General features: G+C 31.5%; 1 protein-coding gene across 5 annotated transcripts in view; it reads right to left on the reverse strand.

The window, feature by feature from the left end:
• Positions 1 to 24,602, reverse strand: part of LOC114331461 (uncharacterized) — a 562,400-nt gene that overhangs the window by 142,226 nt on the left and 395,572 nt on the right. Inside the window, exon 1 of one of the 5 annotated variants that reach the window (XM_050651608.1) lies at positions 19,622 to 19,784. The exons of the other annotated variants lie outside the window; for them this stretch is intronic. The gene's annotated coding sequence lies outside the window, so the exon portion shown is untranslated. Of the gene's footprint in view, positions 1 to 19,621; positions 19,785 to 24,602 lie in introns of those variants that run through there. 5 annotated transcript variants of the gene reach the window in all.

Consider the following 24,602-nt stretch of genomic DNA (forward strand, 5'->3'; position numbering starts at 1 on the left):
GCTGTATCAGGTCAACTTTTTGAGATACAGCCATATGCCTATATACGTTAGAATATCACATTGATTTTGCTGTATCATGTAAACTTTTTGAGATACGGCCATATGCCTATATACGTTTCAATATGCTAGTAACAGGGGTTTTGAGTTCAATCTATGTAATTACAAAATTAACTTATTCGTAAATTTAGTATCTGAAAGTAGGCTACATATTTCTAATATTATTTCAGGTTATGAATATGGCTTCTGCTCGACGTTCATGCATGAATAGTCCTGACGTTTTCTGCTACATCTGCGGAGAATACACGCTGCCAGTGGACAGGAAGAACATCACAGGCTTTGTGAAGAGCGCCTACCAGGCTTACTTTAAAGTCAAGCTGGGTGACCAAGATAAGTCCTGGGCACCGCAAAAGGTGTGCAAGACGTGCGTGAAATACCTCCGGCGGTGGACGAAGGGCACGAAAACTTCACTGAAGTTTGGGATTCCGATGGTTTGGAGGGAGCCGTTTGACCATGCATCGGATTGTTACTTCTGCGCTATCAATACTACTGGTATCAACCGGAAGAATCGGCACAGACTCCAGTACCCCGACCTTCCATCTGCCCGCCGTCCAGTTGCTCACTGCGAAGAAATTCCTGTACCATCGTTCACAGAGCTTCCTGACAGCGACGACGAGCCCACCACTACCAGTACAGACGAGGGAGGATATGCAGAAGAGTATGAAGCACGCGATGGTCCGCAGACCTTTTCACAATGTGAGCTTAATGATCTTGTTCTTGTCAAAGACTTCCTCCGAGCTGTTGGCCTCCAGACTCAAAGAGAAAAATCTACTTGGTGAGGACGCGCGTATCACTTACTTTCGTAGAAGGCATGAGGACTACATGGGCTACTTCTGCCAGGAGGAAGACCTAGTGTACTGCCGAGATGTCGCCGGTCTTCTTGTTAAACTCGGGGCTCCTCAATACGATCCGAGAGATTGGCGACTGTTTATTGACAGCTGTAAGCGCTCTTTGAAGTGTGTGCTCCTCCACAACGGGAACCAGTTCGCCTCAATCCCTCTTGCGCACTCCACAACTCTTGTAGAGAAATATGAAGCAGTGAAGTACGTGCTCGACAAAATCCAATATGAGCAGCACCAATGGATCATCTGTGTCGACTTCAAGATGGTGAACTTTCTACTTGGTCAACAGTCCGGGTTCACGAAGTATCCATGCTTTATATGTATGTGGGACAGTCGAGACAGAGCCCACCACTATGTAAAGAAAGAGTGGCCGGCACGAGAGCAGTTAGTACCTGGGGCGAGAAACATCATAAACGAACCTCTTGTTGACCGGGAGAAGATATTGATCCCACCACTACACATGAAGCTAGGGTTAATGAAATAGTTCACGCGCGCTCTGGACAAGGATGGGAAATGCTTCAACTACCTGTGCCAAGCCTTTCCTCGACTGACCATTGAGAAGCTGAAGGCCGGCATTTTCGATGGCCCACAGATACGGCAGCTGATAAAGGACACAGAGTTTGAAAACTCCATGAACACACTGGAGTGCGCTGCGTCGAAATCGTTTGTGCAGGTGGTGAACAACTTCCTGGGGAACACGAAGGCAGCAAACCACGACACACTCGTCAGCAGCATGATAGAGGCCTTCCAAAAACTGGGGTGTTTGATGAGTATAAAGATGCACTTCTTGTTCTCACATATGGAGAAGTTTCCTGAAAACCTTGGGGCGATGAGCGACGAGCAGGGAGAAAGGTTCCATCAAGACATGCGCCAAATGGAGGAGAGGTACCAGGGGAGGTGGGACGCAGTCATGATGGCGGACTACTGCTGGTCGCTGAAGAGAGACAACCCAGCAGCTGCTCACAAACGGGAATCGAAGAAACGCCGATTTATGCCGTAAACTCTAAATTTTGTGTCTCGTTACGCTCATTCTTATACTAATATTATGATAGTATGCTTATCAAATTTCTTAGATTAAATAAAAACTGAACGAATTTGCATATGTTGACTTTTATTTCTTAAGAAAAACCGAAAAAATCGTCAGGGGTTTCTCAGCTGATGAATCGCAGAAATTGGTTTTTTTGGCGAAAAATCGACTTTTAAAAATTAATGTATCCTAATATCCTGACCTGATTGAACAAAACCATGGTCATTTTCGGACTCAGGGTATCAATATTAGTCTAATTCAGTTGGAAAACCCTGAACTATTTTCAAAAAATACCTTTTTGTTACTCTGTGTTATTATTTAGTAATTCAGTAATTAATTCAATTTAAATTAGCAATAATGATTTTACTACTGATGAAATGGTAGATATGATCTGGATTTTGGGGGAATGCAATAAAAATTCATTACTATCAGCTAGAATTTATCAAGAACGGTTTCCAGATAGGCGGCAACCTAGACAAGATACATTTGAAAAATTGAAAGATCGATTTAACCGCACTGGTTCAGTGAATTATGAAAAACATGAACGAACAAAAACTAGTGTGACAGAGTAAAACGAAATGAGTGTGTTGATGGCAGTTACAGAAAACCCACACACAAGTATAAGGAGTATTTCCAATGAACAAGAACTTAGTTACTACTCTGCTCAAAACATTCTATCTAAAAACAAGATGCACCCTTATCCTATTCAAAAGCACCAAGAATTAAATAATGATGATTTTCAGAAACGAATAGTATTTTGTGAATGGGCCTTAGAAAAAATTATTGAGCAGAGAGATTTTTTTGATTATGTCCTATTTGGTGATGAAGCTACATTCCATCGAAACGGTTCTGTTAATAGGCATAACTTTCACTACTATTTAACAAGTAATCTATACCACATAGTAACACATATTTAAACAAGATGGTCTCTAAATGTGTGGGGAGGTATCGTCGGTAATCATGTATTAGGACCATATTTTTTGAAGATAATTTAAATGGTGAGCTTTATTTAGATTTTATCGTAAATCAATTACCGATATTATTAGAAGAGGTTCCACTTAATATACGTGAACAAATGTGGTTTCTACATGACGGTGCTCCTGCGCACCACAACGAATTAGTACGTGGTGAACTTAATGATCAGTTTGGTGAAAGATGGATCGGAAGGGATGGACCGGTAAGGTGGCCCCCAAGATCACCAGAGTTCAATAAAATGGACTCGTTTTTTTGGGGTTACGTTAAGAACGAAGTATATAAAATACCTCCACAACAAGAGATGATATGAAAAATAGAATCCGAATTGTATTTCAAAATATTTCTTTACATATGCTTAGTAATGTAAGCAACTCTTTCAATGACCGCTTTCAAGTATGCATAGATGTTTTGCATGTTAGAAGATAAGTTAAAATTACTGTTGTTTTTTATTTTTTGTGTTGTTATTTTTCTTTTAATTTTCCTTCGGTTAATTTTAAAATTTTATTTAAAATAAATTGTTTTCTTTTCTGTGTCGTTATTTCGTTACTGAATTAATAAACAATAATGTCAAACTGTCAGTTTCTGACAAATCAATCATGGCCAACTCACAATAATTATTGGTAAGCGTTAAAATATTTATCAAATTAATACTTTAATGGAAAAATAAAAATATCTAGAAAACTGATAACTTTAGGTATAGGGAGCACTTCATAAAATTTGAAGTACGATATTAGTACTTTTTGATAGTGATATAAAATATAGGGTGTTCTATTTAAAATTACCAAGAAAATAATGTACTTGCATTTTGAGTTACTCTGTATTTGATTTAACGAATATTATGAAAACGAATATGTTTTATAATTTTTAACAATTATTAAAAAACTATGGTTGCAATAGATCAATGTTCTTATACTCCTTTTTAATTATACAGGGAGTTAAACTTGATACGATTTTCAGGTAATATTGGCTATAACTTTTTAAGTACCCGGTATAACATAATAAAATTTACATTGTTGTGATGTGGAAGTGAAGCAGATTTCAAATATAAAATAAAATACAGGGTGTTCCATTTAAAAAAACAAGATTGAAAACAAACTGTAAGATTGTAACTAATTTTAAAATGTGGAGTTTAAGGATGCCTACAATTTTTGTCAACAACTTTTTTTTGTAATTTTTACTATAACAGATCTCCTGAGCTTCCTCACACTAGTCAATCACCCTGTATATTCCAGTTTTTGCCAATTGCAGCAAAAACTGTTCTATATTTTTTTTTAATCTCAATACTTTTTGAGTTACCTACTCGTAGTTGAAAATTTGCATTTTCTTTGAAAAATGACACCTTCTCGGACGGTTTTTTGCGAATATCTTAAAAATTATGCATCTAACAAAAAAAACTGTGTAATAGTTATTTATGATATAAGTGTTAAAAGTTAAATATTAAGGCACGCATGCACGCAAGACACGTGAAAGTACATGAGTACCTTAAAAATGTACTTTTAACACGTATATCATACAATATTTTTTCTACAAACGCAAATTCTCTAATTGCGAAAATTGTACTATTAATATTAATGTTAATATATGAAATATATATGTTTTGACGTTCCCTTTCAAAATTTGATATTTCACTTTTAACTGCAGTGCCTTAAAAATTTTAAAGCACACAATGCTTTAAAGTGATATTTTTTAAGAAAATTTGACATTTCACTTTTAACTGCAATGCCTTAAAAATTTTAAAGCACCCAGTGCTTTAAAGTGGCATTTTTAAGGCTCCCATGGAGTGCTAAAAATTGCATGTTTAACACGTTTGTAGAAAAAACGTTTTTGTAGCTTATGAAAAATTAAACAGATTCGTTTCTTCATAAATCTTCTAGTTATAATACAAAAAGAGGTATGGTAGGCGAAATGAGATTTTTTTAATGCATGCTCACATTAATAATGTTCTTAAAATATCAAAGAAATCGTAGATTTCAAGGGTATAATGCTACGAATATCTTCTGTGTAATTGAAAAAACTTTTAAAACGAGTACTGTTAAATGTCGATGACATTCAAACTAATCGAGATATGGAGCAAAAAAAAATTGATAACTTAACCCCTCATCCACCAGAATCTAAATGCATCGTTTTCCTTCTACAATACCATTTATTATAGTGTCATTTCTCTGCTTAAAAGTTGGACAGGTTTAAATTGCATGGTTTTTTTAAGCACATAAAATCAAATTAATTACTGAGCGGATTTTTAAATTTTCTTAAAAATCTTCGTTTTTCTCCATGTAACTCCATTGGGGGCACCACCCCCCCCCCCAATACAAACGCGCCATAGGATATAGGATAGATTTTGTTTTTTTAAGCTATTCTCTACTTACAGTAAAAATATCAAGTAAATTGATGCAGTAGGTTGGAATTATTCGAATCCTCACTGGCTGCATTATCCCCAAATTAATAAAACTACAGATGTAATGAGATTACCATGATAAAATAAATACTACAAGGTTACTTAATGTAGAAACATTAGAATATTGTAGTACCAATATATGGCTACATATTATTAAAATACATAACCAAAGATTTTATTTTAGTAAAAAATCATAATTTATTAATTATTATTTAGATATTTGTATCCGCTTTAAGATATAGGCCTTTTCTGAACAATTTCAAGATTCTCTATCTGCTGGTGCTGCTATCTAGTTTCCAGGTATTCTGTTTAGATGACCTGTCTATCTGGCAGGTGGTTGTTCTGGGGTTGTTTTGGTCTCCATTCTACGATATATTGTGTCAATCGGTGATCTATCATGACTTCATTTTTTCTACTTTCTCTACGAGCGATGGCTTCTACCCTTATTTTTTTTTCGGATATCTGCGTTTCTTTTGCTTTAAATGTGAGTTTAATCATAGATCTTTACATTTTTATTTGTGTTACTATTAATTTCTTTACGGATAATTATGATAAGGAAAACTATTATGAAAGGCCGTCTCCGCCTTTTTTTTCTGCTAATTAGAATACAGGGTGATTGATTAGTAGGGTAAAGCTCAATAGCTCCGCTATAGTAATAGATAGCAATAAAAGTTAATAACAAAAATTTTAGGCACCTTTGAGCTTCACATTACAAAATTAGTTAAAATGTTACAGGGTGCTCGATAACACAGTGGCAGACCTAACATATGTTTTTTTTAAATGGAACACTCTATATTTTATTTTATATTCGAAATTCTGTTAACTTCTCCATCACAAAAATATAAAGGTTTGTTATGTTATACAGGATATTTACAAAGTTATAACCAATTTTGTATGGAAATCGTAACAAGTTCAACTCCCTGTATAAATAAAAATAAGCACAACAGCAATGGTTTATTAATGCCATATTTTTTTATTTATTGTCAAAATTTTTAAGCATTATTGATATTGCTAATTTTCTTTATATCAAATACAGGGTGAGTCAAAACGCAAGTACATTATTTTCTCAGTAATGTTAAATGGAACACCCTGTATTTTATATCACTATTGAAAAGTAACATTAACGTACTTTAATTTTTATATAACATTTCCTATGCCCAAATTTATTAGTTTTCGAGATATTTTCATTTTTCAGAGCAAATTATTTTAGGTGTTTAAATTTATCTAAATTTTAAGTAAGCCATGACTGAATTGACAAATTGAAGATTACCGATTATCAATCCGGTAATCAATGTAACACTGTAGCAAATAAAGAAATAAAAATAATTTATTAGTAATACATTTTACAAACAAAAACACAACCAATATCTTTTTATGTAAATGCAACAAATAAACAAAGAAAATTAGTAATAAATTTTACAAAAAAACACACAAACACAAAATATAATATTTTGTGAAGACAATTAAACACTACTTTCGTATGTAAATGTAACAATGTAACAAATAAAGAACGAAACATAATTTATCAGTAATACATTTTGCAAAAAAACATGTTTGAAAAAATTAGAAGCTACTTTTAATAAAATATTTTTAATATTTAATTACATATAGTAGAGGAAATGAAGCATTTTGGCTTGCAATTTTTTCGTCCAGCATGGATTTACTTGAAATTTTCACAGAAGCTAGGGAATAGTCCAAGAATCATTTTCTATATCATGCCGCTGTACGCTAAAACCTTGGGGGTGGTTGCCACCCCATCTTGGGGCGGGAATTTTTTATTACATTTTAGCTATGTAAATCGATGTAAAAGGTGATTCTAAGAAAAAAATGTTTTTTACATTTTCTTCGTAAAACTAATATTTTTCGAGTTATTCGCGCTTGAAAGTAAGAGTTTTTCGATGAAAAAATCGACTGTTTTAGAGGGTTTTTGGAGAACACCTCGAAAAATATGCATTTAAACAAAAAAACTGTAGATATCAAAATTGTATCTTTTAGTAACACAAACCCAATTATTTTTCTGTAATATCCTTAAGAGCAATACAAACCGAGATGCGGCATGTTAAAAGTTAGCTTTTTTCGTCAAATGCATAATTTGAAATATTCAAAGTAAAATAGCGGAAAAACTTTGCATTTTTCGAGGAAAACTCAAATAATCTTTTTTCTAGTATACAGTTAGCCTTTCAAAAAATAATAATAAAAAGTTTTTAGCCTGAAAATTAAGCGACTTATGATCAGAAAAAGGTCGCTACCTGCTTTTCTCTATGAAAAAATCAGCGAAAACAACCCCCTAACTACCCTCCTAATTAAAAATTGATCTTTACCTTTCTGTAATTCCTTTTATATTTGTATTATCAATACACTCAAGAATATTGACCTATTTAAAAGGTCTAGTTTTAGAAAAATTGGAGTTTAAAGAAAAATTAATTTTTTGGAATTTCCCTTTTTTCACCATTTACTTCAAAATATCTTCGAAAATACTGGAGATACGAAAAAAATGGTAGATTGCTAAATTGTATCCGCTTTAATAACCAAAATTCTCTTGTGCAGAGATTTTCATTAAAGTGAACAATTAGCGAGATATAGCTGTTTAAAACGTCTATCTATGAGCAAACACCCCCTTATTCGAGCCTTTAAACCCACCCTAATTAAAAACTAAGCAAGCTTACGGAATTTAGTTTACCCATTCTTATAACTCTTCAAAAATCCTACAAAGTCATTTTTGAAAAAACTTTTTATCGGCAAAAATGAAGGAGCTATATGTAAAAAACGAATTTTTTTTTTCGAAAAATTCAGATAGTCCGCTTATGGATAATTTTCAATGTATGTATAATACCACAGAACCGGTTCGTATACTGGAAGACAACTAAAAAACTATTTGTATTTGTATATGTACATATTTGTAAATTCGTATTTTTGTGTAAATAAATGTTTTTGTAATTCTTTAATTCTACTTTTTTTTTCTGTATAGATCTATTAAAATATCTACTTTTAAAAACTGTAATGTTATTATGGGTGGTTTTTAAGGATTGTAATATTATGATGTTATATCCTAAAGTATAAAACAATCATTATTTAACCAATCAAAACCAAATTTTACCCATATTAAAGTTTGAAATATTTTTATATAATTTTTATATAATCAACGCCCTTAAGCATGATATAGAATATGAAGTACAGGGTGAGATGATCTCAATCCCAAATTTTTATGTAAATCGATGCAAGCCGAAATTATTCTTTTAGGATAAGTAAATTTTTTATACATAGCTCCAACAAGGTTGGTTTTAAGGGTTGAAATATTATGATAGTATGTCTTAAAACATAAAACAATCATTATGTAACTAATAAGAACCAAATGTTGACAATATTAAAGTTTAAAATGTTATTTCATAATTTTTTACAATTAGGGGTAGTTTTTACCCTTAAAAAATCAAAAGCGTACAACGGCTCAATATAGAAAATGAACTAGAGGGTGTAATGAGTCTAATCCCAAATTTTTGTACAAATCGATTCTGGACGAAAAAATTGCGAGGTTTTCCCATTTTCTCAGCTTCATTTCCTCGACTAATAAGGTGTTCAAAATAATTATCTCTTAACACATTTATGTACGCCTAAAAACGATCATTGAATGAGCTACTTACTCTACGGAGCATTTGTAAATTAACACATCGAAATACACTTTGTATTCTATTTTTCATACCATCCCTTGTTGTTGGAGGTATTTTATAAACCTCATTATTAACGTAACCCTAAAAAAATCAGTCCAGTTTATTAAATTCTGGTGATTTGTGTGGCCACGCTACTGGTCCATTGAAAAATGAAAATATCTCGAAAACTAATAAATTTAGACATAGAAAATGTTATCTAAAAGTTAAAGTACGGTAATGGTACTTTTCAATAGTGATATAAAATACAGGGTGTTCCATTTAAAATTACTGAGAAAATAATGTACTTGCGTTTTGACTCACCTTGTATTGATATAAAGAAAATTAGCAATATCGACAATTCTTGAAAATTCTGACAATACGTTAAAAAATGTGGCATTATTAAACCATTGTTGTTTTGCTTATTTTTATTTATACGGGGAGTTGAACTTGTTACGATTTTCATATAAAATTGGTTATAACTTTGTAAATACCCTGTATAACATAACAAAGCTTTATATTTTTGTGATGGACAAGTTAACAGAATTTTGAATTTAAAATAAAATATAGGGTGTTCCATTTAAAAAAACATAAGTTTGGTCTGCCACTGTGTTATCGAACAGCCTGTAACATTCTAACTAATTTTATAATGTGAAGCTCAAAGGTGGCTAAAATTTTTGTTATTAACTTTTATTGCTATCTATTACTATAGCGGAGCTATTGAGCTTTACCCTACTAATCAATCACCCTGTATAGGTATCCAATACAGGTTTCAGCCTGCCATATCCTACATATCTTATATTTATTTTTCTGGAAATTTCATATGTTTGATTGCCTCCTTTCTAATTTTATTAATTAAACTTATATCAGCTATTTTTGAATGTCTCAATAATAGAGATTAGACGTTATTATCTGAATCAGACCTCAAGAACTTTATAGAGCCTTAAAATCAGGTAATGTGTCAAAATTAATAACTAAACAGGCAATCAATAAAAATACGTTTAATAAAAGGTGTGTTATAAAAAAAATAGTAAAAAAAAATTTTAATTAATTTATTGCTTCCTGATAAAACATATTTTTGGTCTTTTTCTCTTGTGCGTAAATATACAACGATGACGGTTTACTGACGCGCAAAACCTAGACGTATGATTGTTCATGAGTGAAAAATGGAAGCTCCAAGTTGACTGCGCAAACGTCCAACGATTTGTCTTGTTTAGCGTCATTGTCAAACGCGAAATTGATAAACGCGCTAAATATAAAAAATCATTAAAATTTTCTGAAATTTTTTAATTTCCTTGCTATTTTTTCCATCTTAAGTTTTTCAGATCTTCGCCGAAAACATAAAAAAAATCAATGAAATTGGCTGCAGTCGTTCTCACCAAAAGTTGTGGTGTGACATAGGGAAATACGGATTCATTTTTATAATTATAATAGATGTATTAATTGTTGTAACCGTCACAATTACATATTTCCGTCATTGTTAAGTTTTTTTTAGATTTTTTAGTTAAAATAAAAGATTTTACATTATTTTCAATGTGATTTTGTTAGTTTTTGTTTTAAATGTATTTCATTGAAACAATATATCGGTAATATAAATTATAATAACAACACAAAACAACCACAGTGAGTAATAAAGATAACGCTCTGTTTAAAATAAACACGGCTCTAGTACAATAGTAAACTATTATTTTATTTAAAAACAATATGTGTGGGGCACTTTATCATCTCATAAATTTCCCGAGTGTGTCATAGGCATATAAACGTCACTATGGATCGGCAATGCTAAAATATGCAGCGAAGTGTAAAAAACATTAATTTTAGTTGCTGACAAAATGCTGTTTTTATGGTATATTGTACAATTTTCCGGTTCAGTTAAAAATAAATTACGTAATAAATAATTCAGGTAACCGTAAATATAGATATAGATTTATAGTTTTTGTGTAAAACTAATGCTCATTCGTGTACTGTGTTATTTAAGGACTAAATCCCAATATTTAGAATAACAGCTGTAAGAATACTTCAAGGTTTATGATATAGATCGGATCACCTTACGTTAAAAATACAACTCTACCAATACAATAAGAATGCCATTTCCCGAAAACACAAAATGATAATAATTATTTTGTTAAGCAATTTATACCACTAAGTTATCCTCACCAGCTTAAGACAACCAGTTTTGTATAAAGAACCTAATAGTTAGGCCAATAAACTGCAGTATGAGGTAGAAAATGGAAATGCCTAGTAGACATCTGTATGAACAAATAAAATACTAGATATATACATGCAGCAGCCAAAATTTAAAAATCTAAAAGGTTTGACAAAGCTCAGTACATTGATAAACAATAAAAAAAGATATCAAACTTGATAAAAAGGATAAGATAGTCAGGATCGAAAACAGTATTTTTGATTAAAGAATATAATAGGTATGTATAAAGAAGTTGGAAAAGAAAAACAAAGAGATGTGAAATAAAAAAGGTAAACAGATGGACAGATAGGCATCAATAATTTAAGAACAAGTACATACAAAAAAGGAAATAAAATAATAACTAGACTCTTCAATTTGTTATGAGATGTCGCTGTATCGCGTCTAATGGGAAATTTGAATTATTTTTCAGATTCCCTGTAAAATGATGGTGGAGCTATTTTTCGATTCAGATGTGTGCACGCTAACAAAAGCTACTGATGACGCCTGAAATGGTAGAAACAGCCTGTCTAGCGGGTGTGCAACCCTCTGAATCGAAAACAAGCAAAACCAACATTTATTGAGACTCTCCAATTTGTTAAAAAAGGAAATACTCAGAATTCAAAAAGTAAATTTCTAAGATTAAAAACGTACTGTGAAGGTGTATTGACAAAAACGAGACAACAATTGAAGGGTCCGGTCGTAAAACATGTTAAAACATTACCTAAGATTTAAATGTTTTTGCATGAAAAAGTTGTTAAGTGACCATAATTTCAATTTTCAAAATTGGGTATTTGACCCATAGATGTCACTACCTCATATCGTCAAAATCTGTTAACTGTCAAATATTAAGTTTTTTGCATGTAAAACCTGTGAACTGCAGTAAGCACACTATAAGTGTACTTAACAAGTTGCCTGTTTTATTTTGTTTTATGCTTAAAAATGTCGAAAAATAGTGATGTTGCTTTAGCAGAAGAGCCCTTTAAGGGCTCAGATTCGGATCCAAACTATAGTGACGAAGAAGGTTCAATAGAAAGTTCCGATTTAGAACAAGTAAATTTTTAGGTTAAAATTCTAACACTGCATGTAAAATCTGTTAAGTGATGGCGGATACCACGTTTTACATGCTATTAGTGATATTTATTTATTATATTAGTAAAATCTGTTAAGTGATATGATACATATGTATAACATGTTTTACTTGCAGAAATAGCTAGTCATATTACTTAGTATTTGACATTATTTAACATACTAAATTTATATTTTTTTAGAATATTAATGTAAAGGAGGGAAGAAAAAAAAAAAGAGACAGATAGACAGACAAAAGAAAACAAAAATATTAAAGGATTCGGAAGAGAAATATAAAAAATACAGAGGAAGTGGTGGTGAAGTAAGCAAGAAAGCTGTTGGGCCTCCATGTACATGTAAAAGAAAATGTTTTGAGATAATAGCAGCAGATGAGCGATCCAAAATATGTTCTAAGTTCTGGCAGCTCTCAAGCTATGATTTACAAAAACTTATCTTAAAGATTTGTTAAATTATTCTGAATTCAGAGAAAATTTCAGCAAATCGAATTTTGGAATAAGCAACTCCGTGAAGCTGGATTAATAATCCTTATGTCATGCTTTCTTATGACACATACATACAATGGAATTCCATAATCCATTAGCCTTAAAAGAAAAAGGGGTAGACCTAGTCTCTCACTGGAAGAAGATTTTAATAGAAACTTGACTCAAAAGTATCCAGAAGTGTTGCCCATAGGAGAGTGAAAACTAGATCTGTCCGACAAAATACATGGGACGTTTTCGTAGTCCGACGTTCGAAACCTGTAACCTGTTCCAAAATTAAAACTTCCCCTGTTCCAGTGTTCCCGTACATCAAAGTTTGTCCTAGACTTTGACTAGACACAGTTAAGCTAACAAATTTTCAGCTTGCTATTTATCAACTTTTTGGTACGCGGGATCCAGGCCTATAATGCAATTAGCGCATTAATAAAGAAAGAAGGGAAAAGGTGGGAAACAGATGGGAAAAGGTCCGTAGGACGGCCTAAAAGAGGGGAAAAGATGCAGTCAGAGAAGATCTGGAAAAAATCGGAGTGATACAATGGGAAATAATCGCATGGAACCGACAAACATGGAAGGCAATAGTAAACGCAGCAAATCCTCACGATGAGTTGTAACGCCATTGATGATGATGATGATGACAAATTTTTATTAGCGCATTACTTTGTCATTCGTAGTATGTAGTAGTTTTCTTATCTAGCAACTATTTACGACACACCTATTTGCTGCCATAATAGTAATTTCGTTGTTAAGGTATAATAAAATGGAAAGGGTTAAAATAATTGACCAAAAAAGGTAACAAGGTAATGAGATGGTATTAGGGGATATTTACCCTAATTCTTACAAGGAACACAATTTATTTGCATACAAGGAACAATCCTCATATAAGGAACACAATTTGAACACAAGTTTTGGTGAGTTTTTTCATACATTTTACGAGTGGAAAAGTAATTGAATCGGTAATTTCGAAAACAACACATGTCACAATATGTAAATTTTTCAGGAAACGTAAAAATCTTTCCATTAATAGTTGGGTATTTTGAGGTAACACTATATTTTATATAAGTATGTATTATGGGTTATAATTGCCTGTTTCTGAAAGTCTGGAAGACAAAAAAAGAATAAAAGTTACTTAGTTTTTGGATATTAAGTTTATAATTTTGTGGACTTAAGTTGTTTTCGAAATGACTTATAATTTTTAACGTTTGTAGCAGTGTTTCAACAAGAAACAGTCAAAAAACATAGAAACTTTGATATATATTATATATGTATAATAATGGTGCAAATGAAAGGAATAAATTCGTTATTTCATAAACCGTTAGTTTTAAGGAAAAATCCCAAAACAGGTCGATTTTTATTTTTAAATTATGATATTTTGGCGTATGTATCATACGAGTGACGTTATCCATCTGGGCGTGATGACGTAATCGATAATTTTTTTATATAATAAAAGGGATCGTGTGCATCTCATTTGAAAGGTTATTTAATCCTCTATTCGGTAATGTAAACATTAACATACATATTTGTACAGGGTGTCCAAAAATATTTTTTTTGAATTAAAGTAGTGGGCAAAAAAAAGAAGATAGTATCTAATTTATTTAATTCACAATACATTTTACTGTTGCCAGAAAACAGAAAAAATTGTTTATTTTGCAAATAAATATTGCCTTTCGCTTAAATTCAATGTTAAACTAGCTCCCGCCAGACACCTGCCTGTTTAAAGTTTAAACATTTAATTTAAACGAAAAGCAATGTTTATTTGTAAAATAAACATTATTTTCTGATTTCTGACAGCAGCAAACTGTATTTGGAATTAAATAAATTACACACATTCTTTTTTTTGTCAATTAGTTTAATTCAAAAATACTTTTTTTGGCCACCCTGTATAAATATTAATGTTAATATTTTTATTATTGAATAGAAAATTAAATTAACTTTCCAATGAGCTAGCACACGACCCCTATTCTGATTTAAAAAAAATCATCTATTACGTCATCACGCCCAGATGGATGACGTCACTCGTATAATATATATGCCAAAATATCATAATTTAAAAATAAAAATTGACCTGTTTCGGGATTTTTCCTTCACCGGTTTACGAAATAACGAATTTATTCCTTTCATTTGCACCATACTGTATACAACAAACAGGCTAATGCCTGGTTGCGCCAACAAATCTTAAACTCTCGCTTAGCTCAGCTCAGCTTATAGATAGGGCCGCTTTAAGTCTCATTTACGTTGCACCATAATTTTAGATTCTTATCAATGCAATCCACGTGGCAATCCACGTGGCAATCCATTGTGGCAAGCTTCAAATTTTGTTAAGACTCAATGGTGCAAGGCGTATGTTTCGTAAGCTGAGCTTAAGCACGTGGGAAATAAGCCACAAATTTACCAAAAAATATGATTTTATTAACGTTTCGAAGCCCAAATCGGGTTTCGTTGTCAAAATACAAAATACTACTAAAATAAACAAAAATGTTATTCAATTGGATATGGTAATTGAGTCAATACTCGCAATCTTTAGTTTGTATTTTTTATTAGTTGTTATGTAATCATGGGGCATGATTACATAATAGCCCCATGATTACATAACAACTAATAAAAAATACAAACTAAAGATTGCGAGTATTGACTCAATTACCATATCCAATTGTATAATGGACTCGCATTGGCAACCCTTTCATCATTTGAAAAATGTTATTGCTAAGTAAAAAAATTTTTCTAATAATTTATTTAAACTGACTCATTTATATTGGCAATTCAGACGTATATTATACATTTTAAAGTAGAAGACTATAAAATGATATCGCCAATATTTATGAGTTGCGTTTCTGGGACGACTTTACTAAAAGATAGTTCATTCGATTACATGAAATCAATCCCAACTCAAGAATATCCGTCACAAAAAAATCATAGCATGTGATCTGTCTTTAAAAAGACAACCAAATGCAACGATGACAGTAAAATTCTCGCGTTAGAGATTCCATAGTAAATCACGAGAGAAAACCAGGAAAAACCTCGTGATACTATCCCGACATCGTAAGTATTTGGTCTTACATTTAATTTACTTTCAAAAAACTAATATCAAATTCTGACTTTAATATGTTTAAATTATAAATAATATTAGTAATACATAGATATACAAAAGTAATACTAAAATATAAAATTTTATATAAAATATATATTTTAAATTATTTTTTTGGTAAAATTGTGGCTTATTTCCCATTGGAAATACAGTAGGAAAAATTAAAGAATACCCATGAACGAACATATAAAACACGCTGTATTTTCCTGTCACCGTGCCCCACAAAAAATTGGCCATCGCAAGTACATGTAATAATTATTGTTACATGTACTTGCACTGGACAATTTTCTTTGTGACACGGTGACAGGAAAATATAGCGTGTTTTATATGTTCGTTCATGGGTATTCTTTCATTTTTCCGACTGTAGTTGATTATAAAAATGCCACAAAGAAAATAGCTTCAGAACAACAATTATTAAAATGTATTGAATTAATGCACAAACTTGAATTTTCAACTTTATAGCAGAGAAAATGTTGAAAATAGTTTTATAAACAGTGTTTTAAGAGTTATTTATGAAACAGTTCGTGAAGTATGCTTTTTGCGAACGCACGCGATGTTTAGAGCACGAGCGACAGCGGAGAGAGTGCTATACATCGCGTAAGTTCGCAAAAAGTACTTCACGCACAGTTTCATACAATATTTTATCCACGATAAACAAATAAAAAAACTGTAACTCTTCGTCACTGGAATTCATTTCTATTCTACAATTTTTAGAACTTTGACATTTAAAAATCCTAACTTCTTTCAAACCACAAAACTGTCAAAAGTTTTGTTGTAATTTATTGCTAACATGTCATCACCATGACAACGCGAAAGTTAAGGATATATTTGATTATATGAAAGTGTGCCAAAAACAGTGCGAAAAAGTAAATCCCATTTAAAATACATTGTTATTTCACGCACACTTTAAATCCTTCACGCACTGCTGTCTATAATGACAGTTTTTACAAACTAAAAACTTATATATAATATGACATATGATTATGTATAAGTTTTTAGTTTGTGGAAACTGTCATTATAGATAGCAGTATGTGAAGGGTTTAAAGTGTGCGTAAAGTAACAATGTATTTTAAATGGGATTTACTTTTTCGCACTGGTTTTTGACATGACTAATTATCAATAAATTACAACAAAAGTTTTGACAGTTTTGTGGTTTGAAAGAAGTTAGAATTTTTTAAATGTCAAAGTTCTAAAAATTGTAGAATAGAAATGAATTCCAGTGACGAAGTGTTACAGTTTTTTTATTTGTTTATCGTAGATAAAATATTGTATGAAACTGTGCGTGAAGTACTTTTTGCGAACTTACGCGATGTATAGCACTCGCTCCCCTGTTGCTCGTGTTCTAAACATCGCGTGCGTTCCCAAAAAGCATACTTCACGAACTGTTTCATAAATAACTATATAAACATATTTTCGGTATATTTATTTTCAATATTGTCAAAAAAGAAATATTCTTGAGCAAGGAGTACATTTTTTTCACACTTCCTATACAACTAATAAAATTTTATATCTGATGGGATATTGCAAAGATCTTCTTCCTTAGACTTTTACAAATATTTCAAAATCAAAAGTAGCCAGAAAAAGACAAAAATGGAGGGTATCAAATAAAATTGGAGGGTGCCAGAGAAAATTGAGAGAATCAGAAAAAAATGGAGGATGTAAGATAAAATTGGAAGGGGATACGATAAAATAGGAGAATGTCAAAACAAATTAAGTGCAGTGATTGTAGAAGGCAATTGATTGTATTCCCCGTCGCATGGCGACGGGCAAAATCACTGGTTAAAAAATAATCGCTGAAATTTTTATTTTTATAGGTTTGCATTGGTTAAATTTCTATGAATGAAATAATAAAATATAATTACCCTTAACACTTTTACCTTCACATTTACTCAAGTTTTGATTTTACTGAATACATTATTAAAGGTTTTTTATTAATGACATCTAATAATTATTAATGACGAATTGTTACTAATACTTATTATAATGCTTATAATGCCTTTTGGGAGTCCGGTCCTGGAAATCGAAAGTGAACAACGTGAAAAATTTAGCTCTCATAAAAATCAAAAATTAAGTGGTACATATAAACAAATAATGAAATATTAAAAATAAGATAAATAGTTAAAGGAAAGTGCAGCGTACGACACAACGCAAAAGCCTTCAAAAAAATTTTAAGTTAATGCATGCCTAGATTAATATTCATAAAATCAAAAATGCAGTACCTAATATTTTAAGAATATAATCAAAAACTAATTAAAATAAACTAGGAACAAAAAACTTGTCGAGAATAGATTAAGACCAGCCATTTAGCAAAATTAGACAAATAAAAGTCAGGGACGGCTTTGGAAAATTTAATCATTTGGAAGATAAATTAAATTAAAATTGGTAGGTAGTGTTTTCTCTGAACCGTCGGGGTGGAAGGCATTGCCTGACGTCAACTTTAAATAAAATAAGGTTACGGGTATAATCCCACTCGAATGAACCATAAAAGGAGCAAACCGGAGCATGATAACTTGTTTGACAAAGAGGAAGCATTTAAGAAAAGTAAGTCAACAATAAGAACACCACCCCAAAAAGACGACAAAGAACAACAAGAAATGGATGAAATAAAGAAAATATTAGCAGAACTGAAGCAGGAGATTAAAACAGAAATAAATAACTTAAAAACAGAAATGAGGGAAGAAAATAAGGACACCAGAAGTGATATAAAAGAACTAAAAGAAGAGATAATACAAAATAATGAAGAAATAAATAATATAAAACTAGAAATCCAAAAAATGAAAAATAAATGGACTAAGGAAAAACAAGACTTGATAGAAGAAAATGAATTGATTAATAAAGAAAATAAAAAGTTAACAGAAGATATAAAAGAACTTCAACGATCAAGAGAAATAATGGATAAAGACAAAAGGAAAAATAATTTAACCTACTAGTGGGTTAGAAATAGATACTGACGATTCAGTAGCACTGAAAGAAAGAGCACTAAATATGATTGGAAAGCATTTAGAGTAAATAATAATATTAAAAGAGCATGTAAGATTTCAATTAGAACATGCCTAATAGTACTAGGAAACGGAGAAGTTAAATAATGTAGAAGAAATGGAGAAATTAAATAATGTTGAACCTAAGAAAATATGGATACCAGAGTACCTTACAAAAAAAGAGAGAGAAAAGATGATATGTCTAAGAGACAAGGCAAGGGAGATGAGAGATAAAGGAAAAACAGTGAAAATTGGGTACAACAAAATTACAGTGGATGGTATGGAATGGAGATGGAACTACAATGAGGAAAAAGTAGTGGAGGTAGCGAGTCCAAAAAACTAGCAGAACGACAGAGAAGAGACGAAGTAGAGGCCAGACAAGGATCAGAAAACAAGGAAATTGCAAATACACTGGACAATGAAAATAAAAGTATAGACTTGATTAGTGATAACATTAGGTTTAGGAATTCAAATGTTAAACATAATAATTGAAATAGGATGGGTGATGGAAATATTGGTAGTATAGGTAGTATAAGCAGTAGTAGTAGTAGTAGTAGTAATAAAAATAATGAAAAATCAAATACTAATTTTTTAAACGACGAATTAGAACAAATAGGGATAGGGACATGAAACGTGAGCTCCCTAAATAGAAAGGAAATAGATAATATGTAGCTAAACTATACCCAAATCCGACACCCGAAAGGGTATAAGGAAGGGGAGAAAGAAAGAAAGATAATGCCTTTTGAATTTTTTTAATTCACTAATGCTATAATTATATCAAAATACATTTTCTAATAATTAATTAGTAATCGCTTATCTAAGGTTATTCACACCCATAAACATAAAATATCTGAATATTCGTTACTACATTTACCTTTTACGATTTGCAGATCCGCTTTCGACACAAACACAAAACCGACGAACTGAATTTTCGGTACAATAATTATTATTACTGAATATTATTAGAGAACCATCGACCGTGGTTCCAGAGTGCGAACTGTGACTACACACACATTAGACTGTCTGATGAATTTAAATACGAACATGACTCTAATGGTTCAATCAGCGAGTTTTCCAAAAATACGTCACTGCGAACTTAGTAACGGTGTGTACTATATCGAAAGTAGTATCTCACGATTATCTTTAAGCTTTCAATTGTGATTTACTGTCGTAACAGGACCGTACAGCTGAAAATGAGCAATAATTATGTAACGTGCCATACATCCTGAAATAAAATATCATTGTTTTATCACTATAATCGTAAACTCTGCCAACTGACTATTTTTAATGTTACTATACTCCAGTTCTACAAAATTAAAATTATCATCACCTAAGGACTACTATTCTTCTTGGTTGTTATCACTATTCTTGGTTGTTACGTTAGTTGTGTTAATAAATGAGACCACAGATATAAAAAGTTGTATTAATTTACTTTATTTATGCTTCCGAATATGATTCTCTGGAAGCTAAAATAGGTGTTTGTTTCTTCAATTATTATCTCTTCGTTAGGGCCGAATTTTTTATTTACGAGCCATCTCTTTAAAATTCACATCCGGAACACATAATAATCGGAGGGGGCCATATCAGTAGAATAAGCTGGATGAGAAAAAGCAATTCGAGCAAACCATCACTTACATTTTTGGCGTCGTAATAACGCTTTTTTGAGTCGGTGCGTGGTCTCGTTGAAACAACACTCTTTTGTTCTGCATCCGTTTCTCACTGGTAGCTGATTCAGATGTCAAATTCAGAATAATATTGGCTATTGATAGTTTTACACCTTTCAATATATTGAAATAAAATTATGCGTTTGCAATTTAAAGCTTGTTGAATTAAGAAAAGTAACAACAATTACTCCACTGTGATAAATAATCAATTAAAATGAAATAAACTAGATGTTGTAGTTAAAAAATGTATTCACGTATGTTGTCAATGAAGGTGGTAGGCAAACCACATTACACAAAAACTAATCGAAAACTAAAATCAATAATACCAAACCCTAATGTCAATAGACCCAGGATTTAGAAAAGCAATTTTGTGTTGATTTAAAGTTAGCGAATTTATTTAACTTATGGGTAGCTGTTAGAATTTGTGTAAGTTTAAAAAAATGAAGATTCTACATATGATTTTTCACCCCATCTATTCAATCTGCCATTACCATGACATACCACTTGATAACACTCATCTATACCAAAACCAAATCAAAAAGTCTTATTTTTCTTTCTGGGTCCCGTTTACGTTTCGTTCTCATTAATGTCCTCATATACATCTTATATTCCATCCTCTCCTCCTCCTACTGTCAACTACATCTTATGACGGTCTGGTTTTAAACCCTTAGGGTTCCGGGTAGCCTGCCGGGTCCTTAGGAATTAGTCGGAACAAGTCTAAGCTTCTTTATTAATGATATATCCCCCTAATTATTTAAGACATTTTTACAATTCAGTCACCCCTACTGTGACCTCTTTTTTAAACATACGAAAATTCCAACAGCTACTAATAAGATAAATAAATTCGATAACATTAAATCAACACAAAATTGCTTTTCTAAATCCTTGGTCTATTGATAATAGGGTTTGATATTATTGATTTTAGTTTTCGATTAATTTTTGTGTAATATGGTTTGCCTACCACCTCTATTGATTTTACAGATTTTACAGAATTTACAGATTTTACGTCAGTAGGTGACATTTACTAACAACTCGACGGTAAGTAATCCAACTCGTAAGTAATTCACTCTTTCATTCACGGTTAAAAAATCTCTTAATTTTAATTTATTTTTTGAAAGAATAAAGAAAACTAACGAATTATTTATTAATATTGAAACTTATGGTACAATTTGTTAAATTATTTAATGAAATCCCACTTGTTTAAGCTTAACGACTGTAAAAGTACGCTGGATGTTCGTTTTTGTAATGGGTACTTTTACAATCATTAAACCATCGGTTTGTTGGATGTCATTCATAGTAATATTATATAATTCTTCTCTTCTACAGGCACCAGATATTCCCAATATCATTGTGACCTACAAATTATGAAAAAATCTTCATTAGAGTATTTATTTTACCTAAACTAGCTTACATTACCTTGTGAACTAGAAATTCTTCATACGGTGCTTCCATCAGAAACTTTTCAAATTGCTCCCGTGTAAAAATGTTCGCTTTCTTATACCTATAGCCAACATTTTTTCTCTTCAAATACGGGATCAAAGTTGAAAACTTGGAAATATCAATGCCATCATAAAGAAAAACGGTGGATTTAATCATTGAATATTCTGCCCAGAGGCTTCCAGAAGCTTTCAACTGCATATATGTCTTTGAATGAAATATGCCAATAGAGTCTTTTCTTCGATTCTTAAATTCTTGCCTTCGCACCATTTTTTAAAACTTTGGTAGGTATTTTGATAACGGATTTTGGATTTTTCGGGAGTAATTGCGGAACACCCTTCTTCCCAAGCCCGTTCAGTTTCTTCAAATTCACTTTCGCTCATATTTTAATTTATAATAATCAAAATTGTACTTAAAATTATTGACAACTAAATAAAAACTCAATTCTCCATTGTTGTTATGCACCCTAGTTACTACCTAACAACCAAAGTATCTATCTTGATAAAATGAATGAAACTAGTCAATATGACGAAAATGTTTAATTTTATAATTTATAATGGTATCAGTCGTGCAAAAAACGTTATAAGCATGTCGAACGTTAAGGGTAACCGATCTCAGACAATAATTGGAGTCGTCGCTCCGCTCCTCCTCCAAACAATTGTCTTCGATCGGTATAAAACCCTTACCGTTCTCCATACTTAATATACTATTTATAAATACAACATCTAGTTTATTTCATTTTAATTGAGTATTAATCACAGTGGAGTGATTGTTGTTACTTTTCTTCATTTAACAAGCTTTACACCAGAGCCTTCAAAACTGAAAGGTTAACTTTTTTAACTCTGTGGAACTGTCACTTCTGCCATGTCATCATTCAAGAGTCCCGATATCATCGTCACTTGCCACCATACAGTCAACATGTGAAAAAGTCGATTTAGAGCTCAGTTGGTACCTAGAGCATATTACATGGAATATTTTGAACATCCATGTTTAATTTCACAGATTTCATCTCTATTTCCATGACGGATCAATTTTAAAGGGTTTTACCCATATATTTTTATAATATTGTATTTTGGTGGTTAGCATGTTAGATCACGTGAGTATAACCTACAACTTTTCTTAAAACTGTAGTCAAAATTTTAAAAACTTTGCATTATCTTATCAGGTTATATTTATTCGTTTTAGATAAGCACTGATGATGATTGGTCATCCAATCGAAAACTAGTTCGGCGATGTAGCCCTTTTTAGGGATTTTAAAGATATACCTTTTATAAAGGATTTTAGTCGTTTTTTAGATCTATAGTACTTCTGTACTTTAGATTTCTCGTTGTTTAAATAGATGTGGCTATTGCGTCCATTAGGAAATAATTTCATATTTTTTACTTACTAGACAGCTGGATTTAGTTTGATTTAGGGCGCACCACAAAGCCGTTCTGACGAATAATACAGAAAGTAACGTAGGTACGTAAACTGATGGTGGTGATCTCTGAAACAAATTAAATATTGTTGTCTCTCATTACCTTCCTTCTACTCACATGTTGAGTACTAGGAATAGACCAGGGCGCATCTGTAAAAATATTAGTACATTTGGACGTTGAGAGCTGACTCAAATTTTTTTGCAGAAATTGCTTGAAAATAACTCAAATAACAATAATTGAGTTATCATCCGTCTCAAAACGGTCCGGAACATTGTTTAAATAATCAAAATGTCAAAAAATGACGGAAAAAATCGATTTTTTTCTTTGTTTTTTTTTTTATTATAACTTTAAAAGTATTCATTTCCGAGAAAAGTAGTACTGGCATAAAAGTTGCCTAACTAAATTTCCTACAATACAGAATTGGTTAAAAATTTAATAAATAGTCACCCTTGTTGCAAAATAGCAATAATTTCGAAAAAACCATACAAAAACAGGTATTCGCATTTTACGTTTTTCAACCATTTATGCTACACGTATGACCTTCATGTTTCACCCAGAAAAACTTTATGATGCAGTAAAATAATACTGTAAATTTCATTAAGATCGGTTCAATAAATTTTGCAAAATAAATTTTGCAATCCAGCTTTCCCAAAAAAATTCATTTTTTCAAAATGTTACAGGACTGAAAATAAAGCAGATAGCAAGTTGAAAATTTTTTTGCTTATAGAAGTGTACTGTACCTTTCATTTGCAATTTGCAAAATTAAAATCGATTAACTAGCACGGCGTCAGGATTTTTTTTAAATAAACATTATTTATTGGTGCTACGCGCAGGACAGCGGACAGTTTGCTCTGATTGGGCATTCCAATGACTTTGATAATGATTGATACATTTTAATTTTTATTACATTTCGATATAAATAAATAAATTTGTTTATTGCAAAATAAAAACACATACTCTATCCTTTGAAATAACACTTTTTTTAGCAAAAACTTTCTTTGTTCATATATTTTAACTTGGAGAATAAAAGTTTATTATTTTTAAACATATGCAATTGTTTACACAATATTTTACAAACAATATTAAAATTAGTTTGATTTTTGTGAAATTAAAATATTAAAATACAACAAAATATAGAGTAAGAAAATAATATATTAGATAAAGATTGAAAGAAATTATGGTGGAAAAAAACTTGTGTGAATCGAACACCGCTGTCCTGCGCGTAGCACCAAAAATTAATGTTTATTTAAAACATTTCCTGACGCCGTGGTAATTAATCGATTTTATTTTTTCAAATTGCAAATGAAAGGTACAGTACACTTCTATAAGCAAAAAA

This window comes from Diabrotica virgifera, chromosome 5 (genome assembly GCF_917563875.1).
Source record: "Diabrotica virgifera virgifera chromosome 5, PGI_DIABVI_V3a".
Classification (NCBI taxonomy): Eukaryota; Metazoa; Arthropoda; class Insecta; order Coleoptera; family Chrysomelidae; genus Diabrotica; species Diabrotica virgifera.